The sequence below is a fragment of the Mesocricetus auratus genome, unplaced genomic scaffold (assembly GCF_017639785.1).
Source record: "Mesocricetus auratus isolate SY011 unplaced genomic scaffold, BCM_Maur_2.0 Super-Scaffold_4256, whole genome shotgun sequence".
Classification (NCBI taxonomy): Eukaryota; Metazoa; Chordata; class Mammalia; order Rodentia; family Cricetidae; genus Mesocricetus; species Mesocricetus auratus.
This window is the reverse complement of record NW_024429182.1, coordinates 105760648-105782367: the sequence shown is the minus strand read 5'-3', so window position 1 is coordinate 105782367 and position 21720 is coordinate 105760648. Positions and strand designations below refer to the sequence as shown.

At 46.2% G+C, this 21720-nt stretch overlaps 1 long non-coding RNA gene across 2 annotated transcripts in view; it reads right to left on the bottom strand.

Annotated features, from left to right (window-relative positions):
* LOC121132978 overlaps positions 1-21659 on the bottom strand; it is a 38796-nt gene extending 17137 nt beyond the window's left edge. For both annotated transcript variants that reach the window (XR_005869690.1, XR_005869694.1), the window contains exon 1: positions 21528-21659. This is a non-coding gene — a long non-coding RNA (uncharacterized LOC121132978). The remainder of the gene's footprint in view (positions 1-21527) is intronic.
* Between the last annotated feature and the right edge of the window lie 61 nt (positions 21660-21720).

Below are 21720 nucleotides of genomic sequence, written 5' to 3'. Positions count from 1 at the left end.
AGTCCTTCGGTGGCACACGGCATATCTTCACTCCACCTACCTTTTCTTTGTATCTTTGTTCATTTCCCACCTAGGTATATTCTCCCTGGCCATTGGCCAAATCAGATTTATTTATCAACCAATAAATGTGACACATATTCACAGCACACAGAAGGCCATCCCACACCACTGCCCTGATTTCATATGTAGGTGTGCCTCTGTTGTCCCTTACTCTCTAGCTTCTGCCTGGGTTCACAGTCAGCCAATGGGACAAATGGCAGGAGGCTGGAGATAAGAGGGAGACAGGTCATGGAATTTACTTCTCCTACAACCCCCATATCTCCCTGCTTCACTCACTTTGGCAATATTGTCCTTCCTCTACAGTTACTATTGTCCTTAAGTAGCCCTAATATAGCTCCAACTTTTATCCAGGCTCTGAGATTACCATTTCCACAGACCTAACAATGATAATGGCTTGCAGTCATTGCCAGTGACTCTGCCCACAATTTTGCAAATAATCTCATCAGAAAGCTGCTTTTAAAACCCCAGGTGGGGGACTGAAGAAATGGCTCAATGATTAAGAGCAGCTGCTGCAATTGCAGAGAACCCAGATCAGTTCCCAGCACCCATCACCCATAATACAAGTTCCATGAAATCCAACCTCCTCTTTGACCTTAAGGGGCACCAGGCATGCATGTGGAACACATATATACATACAGATAAAACACACATATACAAAATAAGTTAATCTCTAAAAATCCCAGCTAAGGAATGCTATTAGGACCTGAACTGATCTAAAACCAACGAGACAGGGAAAAGTCAACTTAATGATATAGCAAAGTAGTATCTCCTCAGGTGTTGGAATCTCCAGGTCTCCTTATTTCAACTCTATCCTACTGATAAACCTCTCTCTACCTCAAAGTAGTACCTTATCTTTTAAATTCCCTAGGCTCCAGGGCTGAGCTTATTACACAGCTATTGAAGAGATTACATGTCTCTTCAATAAGTGCTCCATAATACATTGGACATGGGGGAACATACCTGTGATCTTAGCACTTGGGAGATTAAGTAAGACAGGAGTGAGTTTGAAACCAAACAAAGCTACATCACAAGACCATGGGTTTTGTTTTGTTTTTTAATTCCTGTTCTCACACTACCTGCTGTGGCTGGAGGCTGGAAGGTAGGTGACTACTACTGATCATGGCCTACAGAGCTGTCACACCATTTGGGAAGGCCACTTCATCACAGCCTACATTAACTTGGTACTTGCATCCATCCAAAGCAAGAGAGCACCCCCTTTGGATATGGACGCTGCTGGCAACCCAGAGACACTCCAGAATCACCAGCTAGGCAAAACAAATGAAGAAGGAGCATTATTTATCCCTTTACTATAAGGGAATCTCTTTTACACCATCCCCTTGTGATTTAAGCAGTATCCTCACTGTGTTTCTTCCTGTGAAGAGAACTTTCCCTCTTATGTCCTTCAGAGACGAGTCACAGCTCAGAGCCACATTTTCTCCACAGGCTTGAATACTTGACACATAGACTAAACTTCTGAAAGAACCAAACTCCTATGATTCTTTTGTGTCCTGATTTCATTAACATTTTTAAACTCTGCTGTTACTAAATTTTCTATTCTTACACCTGTTCGCATATTTTATCTGGAAGGCAACCTGCTACTGAGCATTGACATGGAAAATGAGAACCCAAAACTAAAAAATAAACTAAGAATCTGGATTAAAGCTAAAAATAATTTCAATAACTGTTGAGAGATATTTCATCATCATAGGAGGACTAGATAACTTCTCAGTTTTTTCTAGCTTTAAAAGTCTTTGGAAGGTCCTGTATGGTGGTGCATGCCTTTAAATCCTAGCACTTGGGAGGCTGAGCCAGGTAGACCTCTGTGAGTTCGAAGCCAGTATGGTCTACCTATCCAGGAGAGCTAAGAATACATGAAGAGACCCTGTCAAAAAAAGAAAAAGAGGGAGGGAGAGAGGGATTGAGGAAGGGAGGGACAGAGGGGGGAGGAAGGTAGGGAGAGAGGGAGGGAGGGAGAGAGGAAAAGAAATGTTTTCTGCTTAAATGATAAAGTTACATCCTCCGCCCAGCTTCATTCACCACTGAATGCCATTGGTCTGTCTCCCAGTGATGGAGGTTGAAGGTACTACTTGACTCCTACTTGAAACTTCATGCTTGCCTAGCCTCTGAAGCTAGTTGTCCTGAGACAAGAATGGCATTTCCCTTCTAACCACCCCTGTGTTATTTTGAGGGACTACCAGTCTTCCTAAGGGTAGTGACTCCTGGTTCAGGCCCTAAACACCACAGCTTCTCCAAGAACCACTGTTGTATAAGGAAGAGTGAGTTTTCCCATGTCTTTCCCATAGGCTTCTGGCAGCTTAGCTGTGACACACACTGAAAACATGGGTCATGTGTGGCACACACTGAAAACATGGGTCAGCTGTGACACACACTGAAAACATGGGTCATGTGTGGCACACACTGAAAACATGGGTCATCTGTGGCACACACTGAAAACATGGGTCAGCTGTGGCACACACTGAAAACATGGGTCATCTGTGGCACACACTGAAAACATGGGTCAGCTGTGGCACACACTGAAAACATGGGTCAGCTGTGGCACACACTGAAAACATGGGTCATCTGTGGCACACACTGAAAACATAGGTCAGCTGTGGCACACAGGAAAACATGGGTCATGTGTGGCACACAGGAAAACATGGGTCATGTGTGGCACACACTGAAAACATGGGTCAGCTGTGGCACACACTGAAAACATGGGTTCAGCTGTGGCACACACTGAAAACATGGGTCAGCTGTGGCACACACAGGAAAACATGGGTCATGTGTGGCACACACTGAAAACATGGGTCCGCTGTGGCACACACAGGAAAACATGGGTCATCTGTGGCACACACAGAAAACATGGGTCATGTGTGGCACACACTGAAAACATGGGTCAGCTGTGGCACACACTGAAAACATAGGTCAGCTGTGGCACACAGGAAAACATGGGTCATGTGTGGCACACACTGAAAACATGGGTCAGCTGTGGCACACACAGGAAAACATGGGTCAGCTGTGGCACACACTGAAAACATGGGTCAGCTGTGGCACACACTGAAAACATGGGTCATGTGTGGCACACACTGAAAACATGGGTCAGCTGTGGCACACACTGAAAACATGGGTCATGTGTGGCACACACTGAAAACACGGGTCATGTGTGGCACACAGGAAAACATGGGTCAGCTATGGCACACACTGAAAACATGGGTCAGCTGTGGCACACACTGAAAACATGGGTCAGCTGTGGCACACTCTGGAAAACATGGGTCAGCTGTGGCACACAGGAAAACATGGGTCATGTGTGGCACACACTGAAAACATGGGTCAGCTGTGGCACACACTGAAAACATGGGTCAGCTGTGGCACACACTGAAAACATGGGTCAGCTGTGGCACACACTGAAAACATGGGCCAGCTGTGGCACACACTGAAAACATGGGTCATCTGTGGCACACACAGGAAACATGGGTCATGTGTGGCACACACTGAAAACACAGGTCATGTGTGGCACACACAGGAAAACATGGGTCAGCTGTGGCACACTCTGGAAAACATGGGTCAGCTGTGGCACACACTGAAAACATGGGTCAGCTGTGGCACACACTGAAAACATGGGTCATCTGTGGCACACACAGGAAAACATGGGTCAGCTGTGGCACACACTGAAAACACGGGTCATGTGTGGCACACACAGGAAAACATGGGTCAGCTGTGGCACACTCTGGAAAACATGGGTCAGCTGTGGCACACACTGAAAACATGGGTCATCTGTGGCACACACAGGAAAACATGGGTCATCTGTGGCACACACTGAAAACATGGGTCATGTGTGGCACACACTGAAAACATGGGTCATCTGTGGCACACACAGGAAAACATGGGTCATCTGTGGCACACACAGGAAAACATGGGTCATGTGTGGCACACACTGAAAACATGGGTCATGTGTGGCACACACTGGAAACATGGGTCAGCTGTGGCACACACAGGAAAACATGGGTCATGTGTGGCACACTCTGGAAAACATGGGTCATCTGTGGCACACACTGAAAACATGGGTCATCTGTGGCACACACAGGAAAACATGGGTCATGTGTGGCACACTCTGGAAAACATGGGTCAGCTGTGGCACACACTGAAAACATGGGTCAGCTGTGGCACACACTGAAAACATGGGTCATCTGTGGCACACACAGGAAAACATGGGTCAGCTGTGGCACACACTGAAAACACGGGTCATGTGTGGCACACACAGGAAAACATGGGTCAGCTGTGGCACACTCTGGAAAACATGGGTCAGCTGTGGCACACAATGAAAACATGGGTCATCTGAGGCGCACACAGGAAAACATGGGTCATCTGTGGCACACACTGAAAACATGGGTCATGTGTGGCACACACTGAAAACATGGGTCATCTGTGGCACACACAGGAAAACATGGGTCATCTGTGGCACACACAGGAAAACATGGCTCATGTGTGGCACACACTGGAAACATGGGTCAGCTGTGGCACACACTGAAAACATGGGTCAGCTGTGGCACACTCTGGAAAACATGGGTCAGCTGTGGCACACACTGAAAACATGGGTCAGCTGTGGCACACACAGGAAAACATGGGTCAGCTGTGGCACACTCTGGAAAACATGGGTCAGCTGTGGCACACACTGAAAACATGGGCCAGCTGTGGCACACAGGAAAACATGGGTCAGCTGTGGCACACAGGAAAACATGGGTCATGTGTGGCACACACTGAAAACATGGGTCATCTGTGGCACACAGGAAAACATGGGTCAGCTGTGGCACACACTGAAAACATGGGTCAGCTGTGGCACACACTGAAAACATGGGTCATGTGTGGCACACACTGGAAACATGGGTCAGCTGTGGCACACACAGGAAAACATGGGTCATGTGTGGCACACTCTGGAAAACATGGGTCAGCTGTGGCACACTCTGGAAAACATGGGTCAGCTGTGGCACACACAGGAAAACATGGGTCATGTGTGGCACACTCTGGAAAACATGGGTCAGCTGTGGCACACACTGAAAACATGGGTCAGCTGTGGCACACACTGAAAACATGGGTCATCTGTGGCACACACAGGAAAACATGGGTCAGCTGTGGCACACACTGAAAACACGGGTCATGTGTGGCACACACAGGAAAACATGGGTCAGCTGTGGCACACTCTGGAAAACATGGGTCAGCTGTGGCACACACTGAAAACATGGGTCATCTGTGGCACACACAGGAAAACATGGGTCATCTGTGGCACACACTGAAAACATGGGTCATGTGTGGCACACACTGAAAACATGGGTCATCTGTGGCACACACAGGAAAACATGGGTCATCTGTGGCACACACAGGAAAACATGGGTCATGTGTGGCACACGCTGAAAACATGGGTCATGTGTGGCACACACTGGAAACATGGGTCAGCTGTGGCACACACTGAAAACATGGGTCAGCTGTGGCACACTCTGGAAAACATGGGTCAGCTGTGGCACACACTGAAAACATGGGTCAGCTGTGGCACACACAGGAAAACATGGGTCAGCTGTGGCACACTCTGGAAAACATGGGTCAGCTGTGGCACACACTGAAAACATGGGCCAGCTGTGGCACACAGGAAAACATGGGTCATGTGTGGCACACACTGAAAACATGGGTCATGTGTGGCACACACTGAAAACATGGGTCATGTGTGGCACACACTGAAAACATGGGTCATGTGTGGCACACACTGAAAACATGGGTCAGCTGTGGCACACACTGAAAACATGGGTCAGCTGTGGCACACACAGGAAAACATGGGTCAGCTGTGGCACACACTGAAAACATGGGTCAGCTGTGGCACACAGGAAAACATGGGTCATGTGTGGCACACACTGAAAACATGGGTCATGTGTGGCACACACTGAAAACATGGGTCAGCTGTGGCACACAGGAAAACATGGGTCAGCTGTGGCACACACTGAAAACATGGGTCAGCTGTGGCACACACAGGAAAACATGGGTCAGCTGTGGCACACAGGAAAACATGGGTCAGCTGTGGCACACACTGGAAAACTTGGGTCAGCTGTGGCACACAGGAAAACATGGGTCATGTGTGGCACACACTGAAAACATGGGTCAGCTGTGGCACACAGGAAAACATGGGTCAGCTGTGGCACACTCTGGAAAACATGGGTCAGCTGTGGCACACACAGGAAAACATGGGTCATGTGTGGCACACTCTGAAAACATGGGTCAGCTGTGGCACACACTGAAAACATGGGTCAGCTGTGGCACATACAGGAAAACATGGGTCAGCTGTGGCACACACAGGAAAACATGGGTCATGTGTGGCACACACAGGAAAACATGGGTCATCTGTGGCACACACAGGAAAACATGGGTCATGTGTGGCACACACTGGAAACATGGGTCAGCTGTGGCACACTCTGGAAAACATGGGTCAGCTGTGGCACACACTGAAAACATGGGTCAGCTGTGGCACACTCTGGAAAACATGGGTCAGCTGTGGCACACACTGAAAACATGGGCCAGCTGTGGCACACACTGGAAACATGGGTCAGCTGTGGCACACACAGGAAAACATGGGTCAGCTGTGGCACACTCTGGAAAACATGGGTCAGCTGTGGCACACACTGAAAACATGGGCCAGCTGTGGCACACAGGAAAACATGGGTCAGCTGTGGCACACACTGAAAACATGGGTCAGCTGTGGCACACTCTGGAAAACATGGGTCAGCTGTGGCACACACTGAAAACATGGGCCAGCTGTGGCACACAGGAAAACATGGGTCAGCTGTGGCACACAGGAAAACATGGGTCATGTGTGGCACACACTGAAAACATGGGTCATGTGTGGCACACAGGAAAACATGGGTCAGCTGTGGCACACACTGAAAACATGGGTCAGCTGTGGCACACACTGAAAACATGGGTCATGTGTGGCACACACTGGAAACATGGGTCATGTGTGGCACACTCTGGAAAACATGGGTCAGCTGTGGCACACTCTGGAAAACATGGGTCAGCTGTGGCACACACTGAAAACATGGGTCATCTGTGGCACACACAGGAAAACATGGGTCAGCTGTGGCACACACTGAAAACACGGGTCATGTGTGGCACACACAGGAAAACATGGGTCAGCTGTGGCACACTCTGGAAAACATGGGTCAGCTGTGGCACACACTGAAAACATGGGTCATCTGTGGCACACACAGGAAAACATGGGTCATCTGTGGCACACACTGAAAACATGGGTCATGTGTGGCACACACTGAAAACATGGGTCATCTGTGGCACACACAGGAAAACATGGGTCATCTGTGGCACACACAGGAAAACATGGGTCATGTGTGGCACACACTGAAAACATGGGTCATGTGTGGCACACACTGGAAACATGGGTCAGCTGTGGCACACTCTGGAAAACATGGGTCATGTGTGGCACACACTGGAAACATGGGTCAGCTGTGGCACACTCTGGAAAACATGGGTCAGCTGTGGCACACAGGAAAACATGGGCCAGCTGTGGCACACAGGAAAACATGGGTCAGCTGTGGCACACAGGAAAACATGGGTCATGTGTGGCACACACTGAAAACATGGGTCATGTGTGGCACACACTGAAAACATGGGTCATGTGTGGCACACACTGAAAACATGGGTCAGCTGTGGCACACACTGAAAAACATGGGTCAGCTGTGGCACACACTGAAAACATGGGTCAGCTGTGGCACACACGGAAAACATGGGTCAGCTGTGGCACACACGGAAAACATGGGTCATGCTGTGGCACACACAGGAAAACATGGGTCAGCTGTGGCACACACTGAAAACATGGGTCAGCTGTGGCACACACGGAAAACATGGGTCATGTGTGGCACACACTGAAAACATGGGTCAGCTGTGGCACACACTGAAAAACATGGGTCAGCTGTGGCACACAGGAAAACATGGGTCAGCTGTGGCACACACTGAAAACATGGGTCATGTGTGGCACACACAGGAAAACATGGGTCAGCTGTGGCACACACAGGAAAACATGGGTCATGTGTGGCACACACAGGAAAACATGGGTCATCTGTGGCACACACAGGAAAACATGGGTCATGTGTGGCACACACTGGAAACATGGGTCAGCTGTGGCACACTCTGGAAAACATGGGTCAGCTGTGGCACACACTGAAAACATGGGTCAGCTGTGGCACACTCTGGAAAACATGGGTCAGCTGTGGCACACACTGAAAACATGGGCCAGCTGTGGCACACACTGGAAACATGGGTCAGCTGTGGCACACACAGGAAAACATGGGTCAGCTGTGGCACACTCTGGAAAACATGGGTCAGCTGTGGCACACACTGAAAACATGGGCCAGCTGTGGCACACAGGAAAACATGGGTCAGCTGTGGCACACACTGAAAACATGGGTCAGCTGTGGCACACTCTGGAAAACATGGGTCAGCTGTGGCACACACTGAAAACATGGGCCAGCTGTGGCACACAGGAAAACATGGGTCAGCTGTGGCACACAGGAAAACATGGGTCATGTGTGGCACACACTGAAAACATGGGTCATGTGTGGCACACAGGAAAACATGGGTCAGCTGTGGCACACACTGAAAACATGGGTCAGCTGTGGCACACACTGAAAACATGGGTCATGTGTGGCACACACTGGAAACATGGGTCAGCTGTGGCACACACAGGAAAACATGGGTCAGCTGTGGCACACTCTGGAAAACATGGGTCAGCTGTGGCACACACTGAAAACATGGGTCATCTGTGGCACACACAGGAAAACATGGGTCAGCTGTGGCACACACTGAAAACACGGGTCATGTGTGGCACACACAGGAAAACATGGGTCAGCTGTGGCACACTCTGGAAAACATGGGTCAGCTGTGGCACACACTGAAAACATGGGTCATCTGTGGCACACACAGGAAAACATGGGTCATCTGTGGCACACACTGAAAACATGGGTCATGTGTGGCACACACTGAAAACATGGGTCATCTGTGGCACACACAGGAAAACATGGGTCATCTGTGGCACACACAGGAAAACATGGGTCATGTGTGGCACACACTGAAAACATGGGTCATGTGTGGCACACACTGGAAACATGGGTCAGCTGTGGCACACTCTGGAAAACATGGGTCATGTGTGGCACACACTGGAAACATGGGTCAGCTGTGGCACACTCTGGAAAACATGGGTCAGCTGTGGCACACAGGAAAACATGGGCCAGCTGTGGCACACAGGAAAACATGGGTCAGCTGTGGCACACAGGAAAACATGGGTCATGTGTGGCACACACTGAAAACATGGGTCATGTGTGGCACACACTGAAAACATGGGTCATGTGTGGCACACACTGAAAACATGGGTCAGCTGTGGCACACACTGAAAAACATGGGTCAGCTGTGGCACACACTGAAAACATGGGTCAGCTGTGGCACACACAGGAAAACATGGGTCAGCTGTGGCACACACTGAAAACATGGGTCAGCTGTGGCACACAGGAAAACATGGGTCATGTGTGGCACACACTGAAAACATGGGTCATGTGTGGCACACACTGAAAACATGGGTCAGCTGTGGCACATAGGAAAACATGGGTCAGCTGTGGCACACACTGAAAACATGGGTCAGCTGTGGCACACAGGAAAACATGGGTCAGCTGTGGCACACACTGGAAAACTTGGGTCAGCTGTGGCACACAGGAAAACATGGGTCATGTGTGGCACACACTGAAAACATGGGTCAGCTGTGGCACACAGGAAAACATGGGTCAGCTGTGGCACACACTGAAAACATGGGTCATGTGTGGCACACAGGAAAACATGGGTCATGTGTGGCACACACTGAAAACATGGGTCATGTGTGGCACACACTGAAAACATGGGTCAGCTGTGGCACACAGGAAAACATGGGTCAGCTGTGGCACACACTGAAAACATGGGTCAGCTGTGGCACACACAGGAAAACATGGGTCAGCTGTGGCACACACAGGAAAACATGGGTCATGTGTGGCACACACAGGAAAACATGGGTCATCTGTGGCACACACAGGAAAACATGGGTCAGCTGTGGCACACTCTGGAAAACATGGGTCAGCTGTGGCACACACTGAAAACATGGGTCAGCTGTGGCACACACTGAAAACATGGGCCAGCTGTGGCACACACAGGAAAACATGGGCCAGCTGTGGCACACAGGAAAACATGGGTCAGCTGTGGCACACAGGAAAACATGGGTCATGTGTGGCACACACTGAAAACATGGGTCATGTGTGGCACACAGGAAAACATGGGTCAGCTGTGGCACACACTGAAAACATGGGTCAGCTGTGGCACACACTGAAAACATGGGTCATGTGTGGCACACACTGAAAACATGGGTCAGCTGTGGCACACACTGAAAAACATGGGTCAGCTGTGGCACACAGGAAAACATGGGTCAGCTGTGGCACACACTGAAAACATGGGTCATGTGTGGCACACAGGAAAACATGGGTCATCTGTGGCACACACTGAAAACATAGGTCAGCTGTGGCACACAGGAAAACATGGGTCAGCTGTGGCACACACTGAAAACATGGGTCAGCTGTGGCACACACTGAAAACATGGGTCAGCTGTGGCACACACAGGAAAACATGGGTCAGCTGTGGCACACACTGAAAACATGGGTCAGCTGTGGCACACACTGAAAACATGGGTCAGCTGTGGCACACACTGAAAACATGGGCCAGCTGTGGCACACACTGAAAACATGGGTCATGTGTGGCACACACTGAAAACACGGGTCATGTGTGGCACACACTGAAAACATGGGTCAGCTGTGGCACACATTGAAAACATGGGTCAGCTGTGGCACACACTGAAAAACATGGGCCAGCTGTGGCACACATTGAAAACATGGGTCAGCTATGGCACACTCTGGAAAACATGGGTCAGCTGTGGCACACATTGAAAACATGGGTCAGCTATGGCACACACAGGAAAACATGGGTCATCTGTGGCACACACTGAAAACATGGGTCATCTGTGGCACACACTGAAAACATGGGTCAGCTGTGGCACACACTGAAAACATGGGTCAGCTGTGGCACACACTGAAAAACATGGGCCAGCTGTGGCACACACTGGAAACATGGGTCAGCTGTGGCACACTCTGGAAAACATGGGTCAGCTGTGGCACACATTGAAAACATGGGTCAGCTGTGGCACACACTGAAAACATGGGTCATCTGTGGCACACACTGAAAACATGGGTCATCTGTGGCACACACTGAAAACATGGGTCAGCTGTGGCACACACTGAAAACATGGGTCAGCTGTGGCACACACTGAAAAACATGGGCCAGCTGTGGCACACACTGGAAACATGGGTCAGCTGTGGCACACTCTGGAAAACATGGGTCAGCTGTGGCACACAGGAAAACATGGGTCATGTGTGGCACACACTGAAAACATGGGTCATGTGTGGCACACAGGAAAACATGGGTCAGCTGTGGCACACACTGAAAACATGGGTCATCTGTGGCACACTCTGGAAAACATGGGTCAGCTGTGGCACACACTGGAAAAGAGTTTACCCAAACTACTCTTCCATGTTTGGTGTAGAGGACAAAAACAAAATCACAGTTTCCCAAACCTCCAGTCACCTAAACTGTGAGCAGGATTTAGTTCCTCTAATCAGATGGGATGGTTTGAGACTCCAGGTCAGAGCAGAGATGGATCGGGGAAGAGGCACAACATGAGCTATCAAGTATTTCACATAAATCAGAACTGAGCTCTCAGCAGCTTCCTGATTGGGTGAAAGCCTTAACTCTGCAGTGTAACTCCAAATAGCCATTCCTGGAAGCTCGACTTAAGTTCTGTTTCTTTGTCACTTCCAGCAGTTCTGTGGTCCATAAATGCTTTTCCACAAGCTTCCCACTTAGGCACGTGGAACAGGTTCTGTTATTACTAAGTACACTCTCTAAATAAAGCCTCCCAATCTCACATAATTCTCCCACCTTGCACATTGCAAAGTTATTCCCACAACAGAAAACTCCTACATGCTTTCTTGTGACTCAGTTTACCTACGCTCTAGTGTGAACCTTTTTGGCTTCAGGCCCTGGGCTGGAACCTAGAGTTATCATCATGGATGGCTCCCTTTCTTTCTACAGAAACAAGAAATTGTGTACTCTATCAATCAGAGATTGCTAATCTAACTTCAAGTGGAAGGTGCTTGTGTTTATAGGGGTTCTAGAGGGAGGGTGCTCAGGTTTGGGGAAGAACACTTGAAAGGCATCTCATCTTTGTTTCACTCTGTCCGCTGAGCACTACTCTGAACAACTCCTGACTAGTGAAACAAGGACGAGTAAATATTCTCAGAAGTGAGAGATTTTAAACCTACTGTAAACCAAAAACATCGTTCATCACAATCAGCCTTACTCTATACGGACAGCAAAGCACACAAGATCTCCATTGACCGTCTCTCCCTAACAGATGCTGTCATTCCCTGCTTACGACAGATCAAGGAGCAATAGAGCACTACCTGCAAGCAGCTTTAGAGGAAGAGAGTGCTGTTTCTCTTGGGAATTGTGACATTTAGTATCATTAGTCTTAGCTCTCATTAACCTCTCCATCCTGAACTTGGGGCAAGAGTGACCTTCCCCATATCTCTAACATAGCATGCGTGTCCCCAGTGCCTCCCTTACTCTGATCCTCCACACTGATCTCCTGCCTTGTTAGTACACTGCTCATCCCCCATGGCTCAGCTAAAATGCCACCTGTACTACAAACCTTCAATCAATCACTATAGGCAGAAGTAGTTCATTCCACATCTGTGCTGTGAATAATATTATTCACTTTGACCATTTTCAAACCACCTTAAACATCCAGGATACGGCCTAGTTTGAAATTTTGTTGGCGCAGACTTTGATTCACAGCTACCGAGAAGAGGATGGCATTGATCCAACAAGGTGGTGAGGTTTGGTAAGATGAGGTCCTGGGGCAAGAAGACAGTGGCTCAAGCTCCTGTTCCCACCTTCATCTTCACGCTACCTCATAAAGAAGTAAGGAACGGTCATATCTGGGACCTACTTCCTAAACTTCATCAGAAGGCTCTAGGGCTTCAAGAGGGGTCAGGCCCCAACAAAGGGAGAAGGATGTATAGGAGGTAACCGAGAACCAAGAGAGCAAGACTGAAGCAGGCTTAATTAGGTGCTTAAACTCGGGTACCATTTGTCAAACAGAAGCTAAAGATCTAAGGGCCAGAGAGCTCCCTGAGCCCCTACGAGTCAGCCATCTTTATTCCCACACTCTCATCCAGCCCAACCTAGGAACAACATTTCCATTATTTTTGTTGTTGTCATTTGTTTTGCTGATTTTAGTGTAGGTAATACGAAGTTGCAGAGGACACCCAAGCACAGAGGTCCCAAAGGCTTTAACAGTTGCTCTTAAAAACACAGCTAGCTGTCCACTAGAATCCACCAGTGCATCCCTCCTCACAGTATCACCAGATGAAGCTGAGGTTCTACTTCCTCCTTCTAGATGGTCAAGGATTCATCCTTGTATTTGTACTACAATCGTAAGTCAAAACAAGCTTAGACAATGGAGTGTTTGGCCTGGGATGTTTTCACAGGGACAAGACACCTGTCCACTAGACCATATTAGTTGGGGTGGGGGAGGAATGAAATCAGACACAAGTGAGGCTTTTCCCTTTGGGTTTTTAAATATTAATTTCAGCCTCATTCTGATGACTAGAGTCAAACATAATAACACTCAGAGTTTACAGCCTGTTTTCCTACCATCTGGAAAAATATCAGTCTGAAACAGAATAATAAAAACAATGGCATTAATCCTAACACTTTGTAAGAACATTCTCTATGTCAGACACCATGCTGAGCCTCCGGAGCTCATTTAGTCCTTACAACAACCCCAGGAGGTTAGTTATCTGCTCGCCCTTGTCTAGAGACAAGAAATGAACACAGTAAGCTTAAGTAACTTATTCAACATCACACAATTTATAAGAAAGGTTATCTGGTTTCAGACCCTATCACCTCAATTATTAACATATCTGTTTCAGAGCTGGAAGGCAGAATAGAGCAAAAATTGGAAATAACAAGAAGCCTGGTCACATTCAAGTCCCATTTCCAATAACTCCAAAAGGTACGCTGTACAACACAGGCTTGTCTCACAAGGTCAGTTTCTATCTAGCAGCTAAACAGTGGTTGACAAGGGTCTTTCTAAGGATGTTGTGGGCTGTTCACCAACACCTTCTTCCTCTCAACCTACTCTCCCACCTCCACTGGGTGGCCAGAATGATATTCTAGTTCCAAAAATACACATCTCTAAGACCCTCCAGTATCTCCCTCCTGCCCACAAAGGAAGTACAGACTTCTTCGTGCAACACAGAATGTCCTCCTCCAGAGTCTAGAGTCTTGCTCTTTATTTCTCAGTATTATTGTGGCCCTGGTCCATTCCCATCATGCTCTACAACTAGAGTGAAGGAGATGTATTCTTAGATTCCCCTGAGCTCCTGCTACCATCTTTGTCTAAGCTCTCCCAGACTGTTCACAAGTGGGTATCAGGAATGTTCTGCTTTGGTTCTGTTACTTTGGCTGGTCTTTGCTATTCCCTACTCCAGATGCAGAAACCATGACATGGATTTCAGGACTTCAGCATAGCCTCAAAGGAACACCTACCTAGCTGATTCCCTAACTCTTCCACATAATTTCATTCACTGGGCTTCAACTACCCGCAGAAGCTGAAATGGCTGTACAGTGTCTAGTGCTCAGGATATGATAGTTTTCCTTCCCATAGTCCTCTTTTACTCCCCTGGCAATCCTATTGTTAAAGGGCTGTGGTCCTCACCCAGCCTTTGTGAAAACATTTCTGGGCAGATTACTGTACTTCATGCGATAGCTGAGAAATATCAAGACTTGAACAAAAATAGCTGCAAATCCAAATACTCTACATCACAGAAGGGTACTACACCAGGATCTGGCTGGGACTGTGGCTGTGGGTAGGTATCAAACAGCCCAGCAATAACAAAGGCAGACCTCCTAAGGTTGACAGTCTAGCAGACCCAGTGGGTCTTTCAATGCAGAGCCTTGCTCTAACCCTAGATTCACTGTACAAAGAACTAGCTCAAAGCAAGCTATTCAAGAAGCACTATTCCATCTCCACAGCAATTCTGTCTGTGCCAGCAAAAGAAAGAGGGTAGAGCTTTCCATTCTGTTGGAATCATTGCTTGTCAATTGAGATAATTACAATTCGGTCATTTTTTTAAGCAAAAGGAATGTTGGTTCAAAAATATGCTCCTCCTTGTTAGAACTTTCTTTGAAGAACCTGTCTGTGTTCCTGAGTCACAGGCTTCATACTACAGAGGCAGCTATGAAAATCCTCCAGTGCCTATACTTCCAAAAGGACAAGAATTCTAGTTCTCATTTGTAATATTCTAAGAAGTCTAAGTAGTTATTTGGATAAAGTGAAGCCAGGAAGACTAATGTATTATCATCTTATTTCTATGATGACTATCTGAGAGAACTAATTTAGGAGGAAAGATTTAGGTGGATTCAGTTGCAGAGCATGCTCAGCTAGTCCTGTTGTTTGCGGGCTGTGGGGAGGGAGAGCTTCGTGCTAGAAGAATGTGATGGAACAAAGCTGCTCACTGTGGGCACCCAGAAAGCAGAAAGAGGCAGACGGGGGGGGAACGACATAAAGCTTCAAGTACATCCCTCCAGTGAGCTACTCCCTCTAACTTGGTCACACCTACTAAAATTTTACAGCACATTCTAAAATAGAACTGCTGGTGGGAATGATGCCTTCAATATTTAAGCCCATGGAAGGCACCTCCTATTCAAAACATAACTAAACCCTTTGCATATGCCCATCATCTCAAGATCTGGCTATTTGGTCAGAAAACATGGTGACATCATGGCACCCATTTGACAGACAGAGCAATATAAATGGCGTGCCTATCAAGACCTGGAATGTGGGAGAAATGCTTTGTTTCATCCTATTTTATATGGCAAGCTATATTAACAGGTATGTCTATGCTGGGCCCTTCCATCTTACCTGCCAGATTCAAGGTTTGGGTCTTATAATGGCTTTAAGAACTTGAGAATAAACAAACCCAAGAATTAAACAATTCTGAACTGGATTGAGGTTCCCTTATCCCAGATGACTTTAGGTCACTGTAGAAATCCTAAAACCTAACAACAGAGTGGGCAACAACAGGATAGAAAGTTCTTGAGAAAGGCCACACAGAATAGGAGAAAGACCTTTCCTATAGTCAGACATTAAAAGCCTTAGGTCCCACCCATAGATGTTGTGTGGTACTAAACAAGTTCTTATTCTTTAGGGCTTTAACTTATGCATCTATTAAGTGGGAGAGATCCTTGCTACTAGGCATTGTTGTCTTGGACATAAGAGTCCATATTCCAAGAGTTCCCAGCTTCAATTTCTTTAAACCCCTATGTCAATATTTGCCCCAGTGAGGTAACCATAATTAGTGAGGTCATTTTAATTGGTAGGGTAACTATAGTTAGTGAGGTAACTGTAATTGGTGAGTCTGGCTTAAAAGTTTTCAAAACAAGGCTAAAACCATACAAACTATGTGGCTACGAGAATACTAGTTTGAGGCGCAGCAAGTAAAAGCACTTACTGTGCAAATCTGTGATCTCAGTTCCATCCTGGATCTCATGGTGGAAAGAGAGAACCAACACACAAAGTTATCCTCTGACCATATGTGACATGGCACATGAAACACACACACACATGCATACATACACAAAAATGAAAAATAACTAAATAAAAGGTTGGTTTTCTTCATTATCAAATATACATACATCCCCAATAGAATCAAAAAAGAGAAGTAGATCTTTCCTCAAAAAGTTAAACAGGATTATCCTATAATCCTGCAATTATACTCTTAAGTGTATACCCAAAAGACTGAAGAAAGACAAAGAAGTGTGTGTGCATGCGTATTCATATCAGGCCTATATACAACAGCCAAAATAAAAAGAAAACAAACATTAATCAATGGAAATGAATGGATAGCATATAATAGTAGATGCACAAGAAGGAATACTTGGCATGAAACACTGATACATGCTGAAACACAGATCAACACCTGAAACATTCTACAAAATGAAAAAGGTATAGCAAAAAAAGTCACCTATTGAAACCCTGTCTCGAAAAACCAAAAAAAAAAAGTCACCTATCAGTAATTCCCCTTATATGGTATATACAGAATAGATAAATCCATAGAGACAGACTATAGATTGGTTTAACCAGAAGTTGAGAGTAGTAGGAAAAGGGGAAACTTACTTAATAGGTAAGAGGTTTCAGTTGGCAGAGATGTGTTTCAGGACAGTTATTTACACGTGAAGATGTGTTTTTGCCAAGGCGCTTTCTGATTGGTTTAATAAAGAGCTGAGTGGCCAGTAGCTAGGCAGGAAGAGGTTAGGTGGGACTTCTGTGGACACAGAGGACTCTGGGAAGAAGAAAAGGAGAGTTGCCAGACAGATGGAGAGGAAGCAGGATAGGTAGTACAGAAAGATGAGGTAGAGAGTCATGTGACAGAATGTAGATTTAAAAACATGGGTTAATTTAAGTTATAAGAACTAGTTAGGAACAAGCGTAAACTAAGGCCGAGCCTTCGTAATTAATAAAAATCTCCCTGTCGTTTTTTGTGAGCTGGCTGCCCAAAGAAAAGTACTGCTACAGGGATAGAATTCAACAGAGGTAGTAGTTGTACAAACTAAATTCCACTGTTTGAAGCAACCAAGCAGTACAATAAGGATGGTATCCTGAACTGGGGCCCTGGGTTTGTCCTTGCCCAGAAAATGAGGAATTGCTAAGGCTTCTAAAGTCTGTATACAACAGGAGACCTTGGTGAAAAACATAGCCCTGACTGCTAAAAGAAAGGCCTGGACATGAGGACTGAGCAAAGACTGTCTCAGTGTCACTCCCCAGGTGAATGGCTTCCAGTGGTGCTTCCTTTGTTTTTTGGAGGGGGGAGGATAGGTTGCTTCACAACAAGGTTTCTTTGTAGTTGTGGCTGTCCTGGAACTTGATCTGTAGACCAGGATGGCCTTGAACTCAGAGATTTGCTGGGATTAAAGGTGTGCATCACCACCGTCTGGCTCAATGGTGCTTCTTACTCACTGAGGGTCAGCCCCGCGTTCGTTTTCTGACCTCATCTTCTAAACCTATGTTCAATTCAGTTCTATAACCATTGTCCCTGTTCCTGGATGAGTAAGGCTTTCTCACACACACCTCCCAATTTTTGCATATGCTATTGCTTCCACACACAACATTCCCCGCACTACCATCTGCCAAATCCGCCTCTACCTTTTACCTATTCTTCCAAAGGAATCTTCACAGAGCTTCATGTCCAGCAGTATAAACCTCTCATGTGTTTCCTTGGCAGCCATGCTTCCCTTCATTATAGTAGCTCTTAAACTCACAGCCAACCTGAGGCCAGGACTGTGTTTTGTGTATCTTTTCATAGTCTAGCAGAGTACTTAGTACCATAAAGCATGACCTTTTGAGAGACACCAGGAGATGATATACCACTCACTGTAAAGTATACAATTCTTGGGCATGTCTTTTTTTTTTTTCATTAGTTGTTATTTTGATTTACTGTAATTGGCGGACTTGTAACTGAGTCATTGTTGACTTCCTGGTACACTCAGGAAAAAAAAAAAAAAAACTCTTCCCTGATTTGCAAAAGCTAAGGAGTGGCTGCCACTTTTAAGCCATGAAAGCAATATGATGCTAGCACAGTTCCCCAAAGCTTTAGTGACTGTGAGCTCCTCTGTCTCCAGAATTACACAAAAGTCTGTACAATAAGCTTCGGAAAGAACAAAGGACTGTCCTCTATCCTATCTCACAGTCGCCCTCTAGTGTCAAAAACTAACAAGTACACTAAGGTAGAAAATTTAATCCAGAGCCAAAGCTGTTTCACTGGCCTCTGTTTAAAATGCACTGGAATGAGCCAGGGTAGATAAGAGGACTGACTGTTTGAGTGCACCATCCTGCCTTCCCTTTCATGTCCGTCACTCAAACTGCACTCACCGCGCGTGGAGAGTCTGGTTATTCTAGCCAATTAATGCCAATTAACATCTTTGAGAGAGTTTGGACATTTTAAATGCGTAAAGATGTTGCAACATCACTCTAGATGTAACTGGAAGCCCACCAAAGAAACTGCACGTATCTTTGCCTTTGGCTTGGGGTTTATCACTTTGGGACTGAGCCAGCCCTGCTTTTCTCCCACTCACCAATTAGGTAATTTAGTACAAACTACTAAAAACTGGAAAAGAAGTGATGGCTTTATTATATATGTGACTGACAAGCAGTAATGCTTATCTAAATTTGGGGTGCATAAGAATAACAAACACTAAAATTTGTCCTCCATAATGAAAAACTGGGGCTCACCACCTCTGCTCGCTTGCCGCCGGCCTTCAAGTAATGAACAAACTAGGTTACGTCAGAGTAGTTGCAGCTCCCAAACCCAGGCCACCTCACACCAGTGGCACAAGAAATGATTCATTTGCCTGAATTGGTAGAAAACGGTTCCTTCCTGGAAAGGAATTTAAACGGACGTTTAACTTACTTTGGCTTGAAAACTTTCAAAATTTCTTGTGAGTCTACTGTATAAGACTCAAACTCTCTACTCATTTTTATTCATTTTTTAACCTGAATTCTACCCAAGATCCATGTATTCCTTTGCCCCATCTAAAGGTATCCTAACCAAATTATCACTATATTGAACACTCACTCAAACATTCATTTAACATCTACTTATCAAGGCTCGTTATGGGCCAGGCACGAGGCTGTCATCATTACAAAGGATATGAAGGAACTTTTCATGACATGAAAAGTTCGGGTGCTTAACTAAAGCACGGGATGTACACGTGATATGTGTGAGGTGATAAAAAGGCTTTGTGAAGTGGCATTTCAACTGGGATCTGAAGAACACAAAGAAGTTGGTGTAATACACTAGAAAGAGTTCTGCATAGAAAAACTATGAAATGCAAAGGCCATCAGTAAGAAGCAAGATTAATAAAGTGAGTTTTTTTTACTCCAGCCCTCTCCCTGGAGCCCGAGTCCTACAGTCTCTACTTTAAAAATCCTTAAAACAAATCTGAATGCTACCTCTTCTCTCTTTTCTAGGTTACTTTATTACTGTATATTCACGTACCAGTGATGAGTTTTATAATGGTATTCTTATTCAATATAAGTATAATGTACTCGGTGCTTATTTATTACCCATTAACTGTTCCTTTTACTGTTTTACTCTCCTCTTCCTCTTTCCAAATAGTCTTCCCCTTCAGTTTCGTGACATACACCCACACCCCTAGATTGCATATATAAAGAAAACTAGGGGGGCCTTTTGTATATGTGGGTCTGGCTCACTTTGCTTAATATGACACACTCCCATTTCCCCACAAATGTTATGAGTTTGGTTTTCTTTGTAGCTGAACAAAACTACATTGTGCATATAATACATTCTCATCCATCACTGGTGGATGGGCTCCTATGCTTCTTTCATAGCTTGGCTGCTGCAAATAGTGCCAATATCTCACTCTCAGCTGGACTAGAAAATTGATCACATGATGCTAATGTATTACTGTTTTCTACAGACGCCTATTCTCTCCATTCTCCTGTTCTATTTTCTCCATTACAAGTTCTTAGGGAGCACAAACCCTTGTAATCCCCACATAGCCTAGCAAAAGTTCCTGTACAATAAGGACTTGAATTGTTGCTGAACTGATTCATTTTTCTTTACAATATTGATCTTTAAACCTAGCTGACATTCAGATATTTCTGAGAATGAAATTGAAAATGAACTTTTAAAGTCTCAAGGGCTTGCCCTTTAGTCCCTCAAGTATTAGGGGACCGCCTCAGGCTGCTGCTCTGGTATCTGTGCCTCCCACCTCTGCCCTATAACCTCACACACAACCCTTTACACTTTCTCTACCCGTGTCGTCTACTAAAGCACTTGTTGATGGCAATCGAGTCTTGGTTTTAATGAGATTCCGGGCTTGGAATGGTGGTTGGTAGGTAGCTGATACTCACAAAGTTGAAATCTAATGAAGTCACTGAGAACGTTATTTTCAAGATTTTACCAAGTGGAGCAATCTATGGTAACTAAAGTTGGAGAGTGAATCATGAACATATCGACCCGGTAAGAGAACTTTCGTTTCCCTGATGATAGGGCCTAAAACAGTTGGTCCTCCAGTGCACCAGAGGGCCAAGCAGAAAGATGGGAAACTGCAAAAATGTGCTGCGGAAAGGACTTCCACAAGTCTCCTGGATGCAGCTACTACACGGTCTCCCTCCCTCCCGTCAATGCTCAGCAGCGAGGACTACGAGTCCCAGGATGCTATGCGGCTACACCGGTATCTGGAAAGTTTGTTGTGGGACTTACCGCCAGTAAATGGGTGCCCGAAGGTTCTCCAAGGCCCCAGTTTCTTGGAGCATTAAAAGGAGGAAAGGGCTGGGGAAGGGATGAAGAACTAGAGGGATGAGCTCTGAGTCGTTTTAGTTGAAGTGTGGCCTGTGACGAGGCCCAGGCTCACGGTGGGGCCCCTAGAAAGAGTAGTTACTAACAGAACGGAAAC